Here is an 11,434-nt window from a genome sequence, read left to right as displayed (position 1 = left end):
GGACAGTCAGCAGAGACTATCATACAATTGGACAAATCAGCAGAAACTATCATACAATATGACAAAGCCAGCAGAGACTATCATATAATGGGACAGTCAGTAGAGACTATCATACAATGGGACAAAGTCAGCAGAGACTATCATACAATGGGACAAAGTCAGCAGAGACTATCATAAAATTGGACAGTCAGCAGAGACTATCATACATTTCGACAAATCAGCAAAAACTATCATACAATATGACATAGTCAGCAGAGACTATCATATAATGGAACAGTCAGCAAAGACTATCATACTATAGGACAGTCAGTTGAGAATATCGTACAATGAGACAAAATCAGCAGAGACTATCATACAATGGGACAAAGTCAGCAGAGACTATATACAATGGAACAAAGTCAGCAGAGACTATCATACAATGGGACAAAGTCAGCAGAGACTATCATAAAATGGGACAGTCAGCAGAGACTATCATACAATTGGACAAATCAGCAGAAACTATCATACAATATGACAAAGTCAGCAGACTATCATCCAATGAGACAGTTCATAGAGACCATTAGCAGAGACTAGTATACAATGGGACAAAGTTAGCAGAGACTATCATACAATGGAATAGTCAGCAGAGACTATCATACAATGGAATAGTTAGCAGAGACTATCATACAATGGGACAGTCAGCAGAGACTATGATACAATGGGACACTCAACAGAGACTATTATACAATGGACCAATCAGCGGAGACTATCATACAATGTGACAGTCAGCAGAGACTATCATACAATGGGACAAAGTCAACAGAGACTATCATAATATCGGACAGTCAGCAGAGACTATCATACATTTGGACAAATCAGCCGAAACTATCATACAATATGACAATGTCAGCAGAGACTATCACATAATGGGACAGTCAGCAGAGCCTATAATAAAATGGGACAAAGTCAGCAGAGACTATCATACAATGGGACAAAGTCAGCAGAGACTATCATAAAATCGGACAATCAGCAGAGACTATCATATAATGGGACAAATCAGCAGGGACTATCATACAATCAGACAAATTCAGCAGAGACTATAATAAAATGGGACAAAGTCAGCAGAGACTATCATCCAATGGCACAGTCAGTAGAGACCATTATACAATGGAACAGTCAGGAGAGACTAGTATACAGTGGGACAAAGTCAGCAGAGACTATCATACAATGGAATAGTCAGCAGAGACTATCATACAATGGGACAGTCAGCAGAGACTATCATACAATGGGACAGTCTGCAGAGACTATCATACAATCGGACAGTCAGTTGAGAATATCGTACAATGAGACAAAATCGGCAGAGACGCTCATACAATGGGACAAAGTCAGCAGAGACTATCATACAATGGGATAAAGTCAGCAGAGACTATCATATAATGGCAAGTCAGCAGAGACTATCATACAATGGGACTAGTCAGCAGAGACTATCATACAATGGGACAAATCAGCAGAAACTATCATACAATGGGACAAAGTCAGCACAGACTATCATACAATCTTACAGTCAGTAGAGACTATCATACAATGAGACAAAACCAGCAGAGATTATTATACAAGGGAACAAAGACAGCAGAGACTATCATAAAATGAGACAGTCAGCAGAGACTATCATATAATGGGACAAATCAGCAGAGACTATTACACAATGGGACAAAGTCAGCCTAGACTATCATACAATGGGACAAAGTCAGCAGAGACCATCATACAATGGGACAAAGTCAGCAGAGACTATCATACAATGGGACACTCAGCAGAGACTATCATACAACGGGACAAAGTCAGCAGAGACTATCATAAAATCGGACAGTCAGCAGAAACTATCATACAATTGGACAAATCAGCAGAAACTATCATACAATATGACAAAGTCAGCAGAGACTATCATATAATGGGACAGTCAGCAGAGACTATCGTACAATGGGACAAAGTCAGCAGAGACTATCATACAATGGGACAAAGTCAGCAGAGACTATCATAAAATCGGACAGTCATCAGAGACTATCATACATTTGGACAAATCAGCAGAAACTATCATACAATATGACAAAGTCAGCAGAAACTATCATATAATGGAACAGTCAGCAAAGACTATCATACAATCGTACAGTCAGTTGAGAATATCGTACAATGAGACAAAATCAGCAGAGACTATTATACAAGGGGACAAAGTCAGCAGAGACTATCATACAAGGGGACAAAGTTAGTAGACACTATCATACAATGGGACAAAGTCAGCAGAGACTATCATAAAATCGGACAGTCAGTAGAGACTATCATACAATGAGACAAAACCAGCAGAGATTATTATACAAGGGAACAAAGACAGCAGAGACTATCATAAAATGAGACAGTCAGCAGAGACTATCATATAATGGGACAAATAAGCCGAGACTATTACACAATGGGACAAAGTCAGCCTAGACTATCATACAATGGGACAAAGTCAGCAGAGACTATCATACAATGGGACAAAGTCAGCAGAGACTATCATACAATGGGACACTCAGCAGAGACTATCATACAATGGGACAAAGTCAGCAGAGACTATCATAAAATCGGAGAGTCAGCAGAAACTATCATACAATTGGAAAAATCAGCAGAAACTATCATACAATATGACAAAGTCAGCAGAGACTATCATATAATGGGACAGTCAGCAGAGACTATCGTACAATGGGACAAAGTCAGCAGAGACTATCATACAATGGGACAAAGTCAGCAGAGACTATCATAAAATCGGACAGTCATCAGAGACTATCATACATTTGGACAAATCAGCAGAAACTATCATACAATATGACAAAGTCAGCAGAAACTATCATATAATGGAACAGTCAGCAAAGACTATCATACAATCGTACAGTCAGTTGAGAATATCGTACAATGAGACAAAATCAGCAGAGACTATTATACAAGGGGACAAAGTCAGCACAAACTATCATACAAGGGGACAAAGTCAGCAGAGACTATCATACAATGGGACAAAGTCAGCAGAGACTATCATACAATGGGACAAAGTCAGCAGAGACTATCATAAAATTGGACAGTCAGCAGAGACAATCATACATTTCGACAAATTAGCAGAAACTATCATACAATATGACAAAGTCAAGAGAGACTATCATATAATGGAACAGTCAGCAAAGACTATCATACAATAGGACAGTCAGTTGAGAATATCGTACAATGAGAAAATCAGCAGAGACTATCATACAATGGGAAAAAGTCAGCAGAGACTATCATACAATGGAACCAAGTCAGAAGAGACTATCATACAATGGGACAAAGTCAGCGGAGACTATCATAAAATGGGACAGTCAGCAGAGACTATCATACAATTGGACAAATCAGCAGAAACTATCATACAATATGACAAAGTCAGCAGACTATCGTCTAATGAGACAGTCAGTAGAGACCATTATACAATGGAACAGTCAGCAGAGACTAGTACAATGGAACAAAGTCAGCAGAGACTATCATACAATGGAATAGTCAGCAGAGACTATCATACAATGAAATAGTTAGCAGAGACTATCATACAATGGGACAGTCAGCAGAGACTATCACACAATGGGACAGTCAGCCGACTATCATACAATGAGACACTCAGCAGAGACTATTATACAATGGAACATTCAGCGGAGTCTATCATACAATGCGACAGTCAGCAGAGACCATCATACAATGGAATAGTCAGCAGAGGCTATCACACAATGGGACAGTCAGCAGAGACTATCATACAATAGGACAGTCAGCAGAGACTATCATAAAATCGTACAGTCAGTTGAGAATATTGTACAATGAGACAAAATCAGCAGAGACTCTCATACAATGGGACAAAGTCAGCAGAGACTATCACATAATGGGACAAAGTCAGCAGAGACTATCATATAATGGCACAGTCAGCAGAAACTATCATACAATGGGACAAAGTCAGCAGAGACTATCATACAATGGGACAAATCAGCAGAGACAATAATACAATGGGACAAAGTCAGCAGAGACTATCATACAATCGTACAGTCAGTTGAGATTATCATGCAATGAGACAAAATCAGCAGAGACTATTATACAAGGGGGCAAAGACAGCAGAGACTATCATAAAATGGGACAGTCAGCAGACACTATCATATAATGGGACAAATCAGCAGAGACTATTATACAATGGGACAAAGTCAGCCTAGACTATCATAGAATGGGACAAAGTCAGCAGAGACTATCATACAATGGGCCAAAGTCAGCAGAGACTATCATACAATGGGAGAAAGTCAGCAGAGACTATCATAAAATCGGACAGTCATCAGAGACTATCATACAATGGGACACTCAGCAGAGACTATCATACAATGGGACAAAGTCAGCAGACTATGATAAAATCGGACAGTCAGCAGAGACTATCATACAATTGGACAAATCAGCAGAAACTATCATACAATATGACAAAGTCAGCAGAGACTATCATATAATGGGACAGTCAGTAGAGACTATCATACAATGGGACAAAGTCAGCAGAGACTATCATACAATGGGACAAAGTCAGCAGAGACTATCATACAATGAGACAAAGTCAGCAGAGACTATCATAAAATTGGACAGTCAGCAGAGACTATCATACATTTCGACAAATCAGCAAAAACTATCATACAATATGACAAAGTCAGCAGAGACTATCATATAATGGAACAGTCAGTAAAGACTATCATACTATAGGACAGTCAGTTGAGAATATCGTACAATGATACAAAATCAGCAGAGACTATCATACAATGGGACAAAGTCAGCAGAGACTATTATACAATGGAACAAAGTCAGCAGAGACTATCATACAATGGGACGAAGTCAGCAGAGACTATCATAAAATGGGACAGTCAGCAGAGACTATCATACAATTGGACAAATCAGCAGAAACTATCATAGAATATGACAAAGTCAGCAGACTATCATCCAATAAGACAGTCCATAGAGATCATCAGCAGAGACTAGTATACAATGGGACAAAGTTAGCAGAGACTATCATACAATGGGACAAAGTCAGCAGAGACTATCATAAAATGGGACAGTCAGCAGAGACTATCATACAATTGGACAAATCAGCAGAAACTCTCATACCATATGACAAAGTCAGCAGACTATCATCCAATGAGACAGTTCATAGAGACCATTAGCAGAGACTAGTATACAATGGGACAAAGTTAGCAGAGACTATAATACAATGGAATAGTCAGCAGAGACTATCATACAATGGAATAGTTAGCAGAGACTATCATACAATGGGACAGTCAGCAGAGACTATCATACAATGGGACAGTAGCAGACTATCATACAATGGGACACTCAACAGAGACTATTATACAATGGACCAATCAGCGGAGACTATCATACAATGTGACAGTCAGCAGAGACTATCATACAATGGGACAAAGTCAGCAGAGACTATCATAATATCGGACAGTCAGCAGAGACTATCATACATTTGGACAAATCAGCCGAAACTATCATACAATATGACAAAGTCAGCAGAGACTATCATATAATGGGACAGTCAGCAGAGACTATCATACAATCATACAGTCAGTTGAGACTATCATACAATGAGACAAAATAAGCAGAGACTATTATACAAGGGAACAAAGTCAGCAGAGACTACCATCCAATGGGACAGTCAGCAGAGACTATCATACAATGGGACAGTCAGTAGAGACCATTATACAATGGAACTGTCAGCAGAGACTAGTATACAATGGGACAAAGTCAGCAGAGACTATCATACAATGGAACAGTCAGCAGAGACTATCATACAATGGAATAGTTAGCAGAGGCTATCATACAATGGGATACAGTCAGCAGAGACTATCATACAATGGTACAGTCAGCAAAGACTATCATACAATAAGACAGTCAGCAGAATATCATACAGTGGGACACTCAACAGAGACTATTATACAATGGAACAATCAGCGGAGACTATCATACAATGCGACAGTCAGCAGAGACCATCATACAATGGAATAGTCAGCAGAGGCTATCATACAATGGGACAGTCTGCAGAGACTCTCATAGAATAGGACAGTCAGCAGAGACTATCATACAATTGTACAGTCAGTTGAGACTATCACACAATGAGACAAAATCAGCAGAGACTATTATAAAATGGGACAAAGTCAGCAGAGACTATCATAAAATGGGACAGTGAGCAGAGACTATCATATAATGGGACAAATCAGCAGAGACTATCATACAATGGGACAAAGTCAGCCTAGACTATCATACAATGGGACAAAGTCAGCAGAGACTATCATACAATGGGACAAAGTCAGCAGAGACTATCATACCATGGGACAAAGTCAGCAGAGACTATCATACAATGGGACAGTCAGCAGAGACTATCATACAATTGGACAAATCAGCAGAAACTATCATACAATATGACAAAGTCAGCAGACTATCATCCAATGAGACAGTCCGTAGAGACCATTATACAATGGAACAGTCAGCAGAGACTAGTATACAATGGGACAAAATTAGCAGAGACTATCATACAATGGAATAGTCAGCAGAGACTATCATACAATGGAATAGTTAGCAGAGACTATCATACAATGGGACAGTCAGCAGAGACTATCAAACAATGGGACAGTAGCAGACTATCATACAGTGGGACACTCAACAGAGACTATTATACAATGGAACAATCAGCGGAGACTATCATACAATGTGACAGTCAGCAGAGACCATCATACAATGGAATAGTCAGCAGAGGCTATCATACAGTGGGACAGTTTGCAGAAACTATCATACAATAGGACAGTCAGCAGAGACTATCATACAATCGTACAGTCAGTTGAGACTATCATACAATGAGACAAAATCAGCAGAGACTATTATAAAATGGGACAAAGTCAGCAGAGACTATCATAAAATGGGACAGTGAGCAGAGACTATCATATAATGGGACAAATCAGCAGAGACTATCATACAATGGGACAAAGTCAGCAGAGCCTATCATACCATGGGACAAAGTCAGCAGAGACTATCATACAATGGGACAAAGTCAGCAGAGACTATCATACAATTGGACAAATCAGCAGAAACTATCATACAATATGACAAAGTCAGCAGAGACTATAATACAATGCGACAAAGTCATCCGAGACTATCATACAATGGGACAGTCAGCAGAGACTATCATATAATGGGACAAATCAGCAGAGACTATCATACAATGGGACAAAGTCAGCAGAGACTATCATACCATGGGACAAAGTCAGCAGATACTATCATACAATGGTACAAAGTTAGCAGAGACTATCATACAATGGGACAGTCAGCAGAGACTATCATACAATTGGACAAATCAGCAGAAACTATCATACAATATGACAAAGTCAGCAGAGACTATCATATAATGGGACAGTCAGCAGAGACTATCATACAATGGGACAAAGTCAGCAGAGACTATCATACAATGGGACAAATCAGCAGAGACTATTATACAATGGGACAAAGTCAGCAGAGACTATCATACGTTGGGACAGTCAGCAGAGACTATTATACAATGGAACAGTCAGGACAGACTATTATACAATGGGAAGGTCTGCGAGACTATCATACATTGTGACAGTCAGCAGAGACTATCATACAATGGGACAGTCACAGGGACTATCAAAAAATCAGACAGTCAGCAGAGACTATCATACAAAGGGACAGTCAGCAAAGACTATCATACAATGCGACAATCAGCAGAGACTGTCATACAATGGGACACTCAGCAGAGACTATTATACAATGCTCAGTCAGCAGAGACCATCATACAATGGAATAGTTAGCAGAGGCTATCATACAATGGGATAGTCATGAGAGACTATCATACAACAGGACAGTCAGCAGAGACTATCATACAATCATACATTCAGTTGAGACTATCATACAATGAGACAAAATCAGCAGAGACTATTATACAAGGGAACAAAGACAGCAGAGACTATCATACAATGGGACACAGTCAGCAGACACTATCATACAATGGGACAAAGTCAGCAGAGACTATCATACAATGGGACAAATCAGCAGAGACTATCATACAATGGGACAAAGTCAGTAGAGACTATCATACAATGGGACAAATCAACAGAGACTATCATACAATGGGACAAAGTCAGCAGAGACTATCATACAATGGGACAAAGTCAGCAGAGACTATCATACAATGGGACAAAGTCATCAGATACTATCATACAATGGGACAGTCTGCAGAGACTATCATACAATGCGACAAAGTCAGCCGAGACTATCATACAATGGGACAAATCAGCAGAGACTATCATATAATGGGACAAAGTCAACAGATACTATCATACATGGGACAAATCAGCAGAGTCTATCATACCTTGGGACAAAGTCAGCAGAGACTATCATACAATGGGACAATGTCAGCAGAGACTATCATACAACGGGACAACATCAGCAGAGGCTGTCATACAATGGGACAGTCAGCAGAGACTATCATACAATGGGACAGACAGCAGAGACTATCAGACAATGGGATAGTCAGCAGAGACTATCATACAATGGGAAAGTCAGCAGAGACTATCATACAATGGGACAGACAGAAGAGACTATCAGACAATGGGATAGTCAGCAGAGACTATCATACAATGGTACACTCAGCCGAGACTATTATACAATGGAACAGTCAGCAGAGACGATTATACAATATGTCAGTCAGCAGAGACTATCATACAATGGGACAAAGTCAGTAGAGACTATCATGCAATGGGACAGTCAGCAGAGACTATTATACAATGGTACAGTCAGCAGAGACTATCATACAATTGGACAGTCGGAAGAGTCTATCATACAATGGAATAGTCAGCAGAGACTATTATACAATTGGACAGTCACCAGAGACTATCATACAATGGAACAGTCAGCAGAGACTATTATACAATGGTACAAAGTCAGCAGAGATATCATACAATGGAACAGCCAGCAGAGGGTATCATACAATGGGACAAAGTCAGCAGAGACTATTATACAACGGAACAGTCAGCAGAGACTATTATACAATGGGACAAAGTCAGCAGAGACTATTATATAATGGGACAAAGTCAGCAGAGACTCTCATACAATGAGACAGTCAGTAGAGACTATCATATAATGGGACAGTCAGCAGAGACTATCCTACAATGGGCCAGTCAGTTGAGACTATCATACAATTGGGGAAAGTCAGCAGAGACTATCATACAATGGGACAAATTCAGCAGAGACTATCATACAATATGACAAAGTCAGCAGAGACTATTATACAATGGGACAGTCAGCAGAGACTATCATACAATGGGAGAAAGTCAGCAGAGACTATTATACAATGGGAGAAAGTCAGCAGAGACTATCATAAAGTGGGACAGTATGCACAGATTATCATAGAATGGGACAAAGTCAGCACAGACTATCATACAATGGGACAGTCAGCAGAGACTATTATATAATGGGACAAAGTCAGCACAGACTATCATACAATGGGACAGTCATCAGGAAGCTAATCAAGCAATGTTGCCCAGAGAAAACACAGTGTGTTTTAAGAAGCATCACAAGCCTAGGACCCAGCATCCTTGGGACTGACTGATAGCTACCTTCAGTCTCTTCATAGGGGAAGGCCAAATTCCCAGGACTAAAACCTTGAGGCCCTGGCCAACAGCCGCAGACTGGCTTTGCCAAGCCTGCTCTTGGGTAAGGACACAGAGCTAGGTTCCTTTTGTCCTTCTATCAGGGCCTCTGGAACATCATTGGTGCAGCCTGGGTTTTCTACAGCGGACATTAAGTTGAAAACCTGAGAGGGCAGACAAATAAGTGTTAGCTTAGACTCCGAAGAACAGTTCATGTCCAAGAACAGTTGTGGGTTTTGTTGTTTGTTGCTTCAGGAACTTCCCTGTCCTTCTAGTACAGGACCCAAGCTTCTCTCCACTGTGTCTTCCCATTTCAGCACACATGATGCCAAAGCCACCACGAGAGCAACTGTTCTTAGCCCTCTTCTTCTTTTTCTTCTTCTTCTTTCTTCTTCTTCTTCCTCTTCTTCTCCTTATTCTTCTCCTTCTTCTTCTTTTTTCTTCTTCTTCTTCTTTTAGTTTTTCGAGACAAGGTTTCTCTGTGTAGCCTTCGCTGTCCTGGATTCACTTTGTAGACCAGGCTGTCCTTGAACTCACACGATCCTCCTGCCTCTGCCTCCCGAGTGCTGGGATTAAAGGTGTGCACCACCACTGCCCGGCTCTTTTCTTCTTCTTTTTTTTTTTTTTTTTTTTTTTTGAAAAATGAAAAAACCAAATGGGTGTCTTGCCGGCTTGGACATCTGTGCACCACACGTGTTCCTGATGCCTTTGGAGGCCAGGGGGCATCAGATCCCTGGGAACTGGAATTACAGCGCTGTGAGCCTCCACGTGGGTGCTGTGAACCAAGCCTGGGTCCTCTGGAAGAGCAGCCAGTGCTCCTAAATGCTGAGCCATCTCTGAAGCCCCAAACCTTTTTTGGCATGTTGCAAAAACAGGATTAAAGCTGGAAGGCATGCTAAATCTCATAATCACTTCCAGAAAAATGCAAGTTAGTGCTCTTGAAGGTACAAGTGCAGGCCCAATTACCCATCACGCGCCTCCTGGCCATGTTCTGCAGAGTAGGCCCTGCTGCACTGAGTTGGGTCTAGCACATACCAACATTCCCTTGATGACCTCCCTCTGTCTTTCTGTACCCACAGTAACGAAATTACGATTGGTAGCAGACTGAGTGAATCGGGGTTATAGTCAAGTCGGGTTAGAATTCTGGTACTATCTGCCACAGAGTTGAGAACACTGATTTAATAACGTTCTCCTTTGACTTGCTCCAGAAAGCTGTAGGTAGGCTGTGGTAACCTTACACACAAGGAGGAACACACAGATCATGGTGCTGTCAATTGCCTGGTTCTTGGCCCACTGAGAGCCTTGCCAGATGTTGCCCTGTATTCCACGACTCATGCCTGGCTAGAACCATTATAAAGGATCAGAAAGGTTTATGTTTAACTACAACCTTACTCGGTGTTTCTGTGTAACCTTGGCTATCCTAGAGCTCTCTTTGAAGACCAGGCTGGCCTTGAACTTACTGAGATCCACCTGCCTCAGCCTCCCAAGTGCTGGGCGTACCATTATGCCCAATTATCCTTTACTCAGTTTTTATACTAACTACCATTTAGAGAAAAGGGACTCTATGCCATGAAGTTTGCTAAGCTTAGTGGTTGATAATAGTCAGTTGGACACTTACTACCATCTCCAGGATCACACTAGTGTAAAAGTCCTATCAAGCCACTACCTCCTGGTTATGAAGCTCATGTTATACACTTGCATGACAGATTAAGCCTCAAAACTTAAGAAAT

This window comes from Acomys minous (assembly GCF_964271855.1).
Source record: "Acomys minous genome assembly, chromosome: 3".
Lineage (NCBI taxonomy): Eukaryota > Metazoa > Chordata > Mammalia > Rodentia > Muridae > Acomys > Acomys minous.
The sequence above is the reverse complement of the archived record's forward strand: the minus strand, read 5'-3'. Positions refer to the sequence as shown.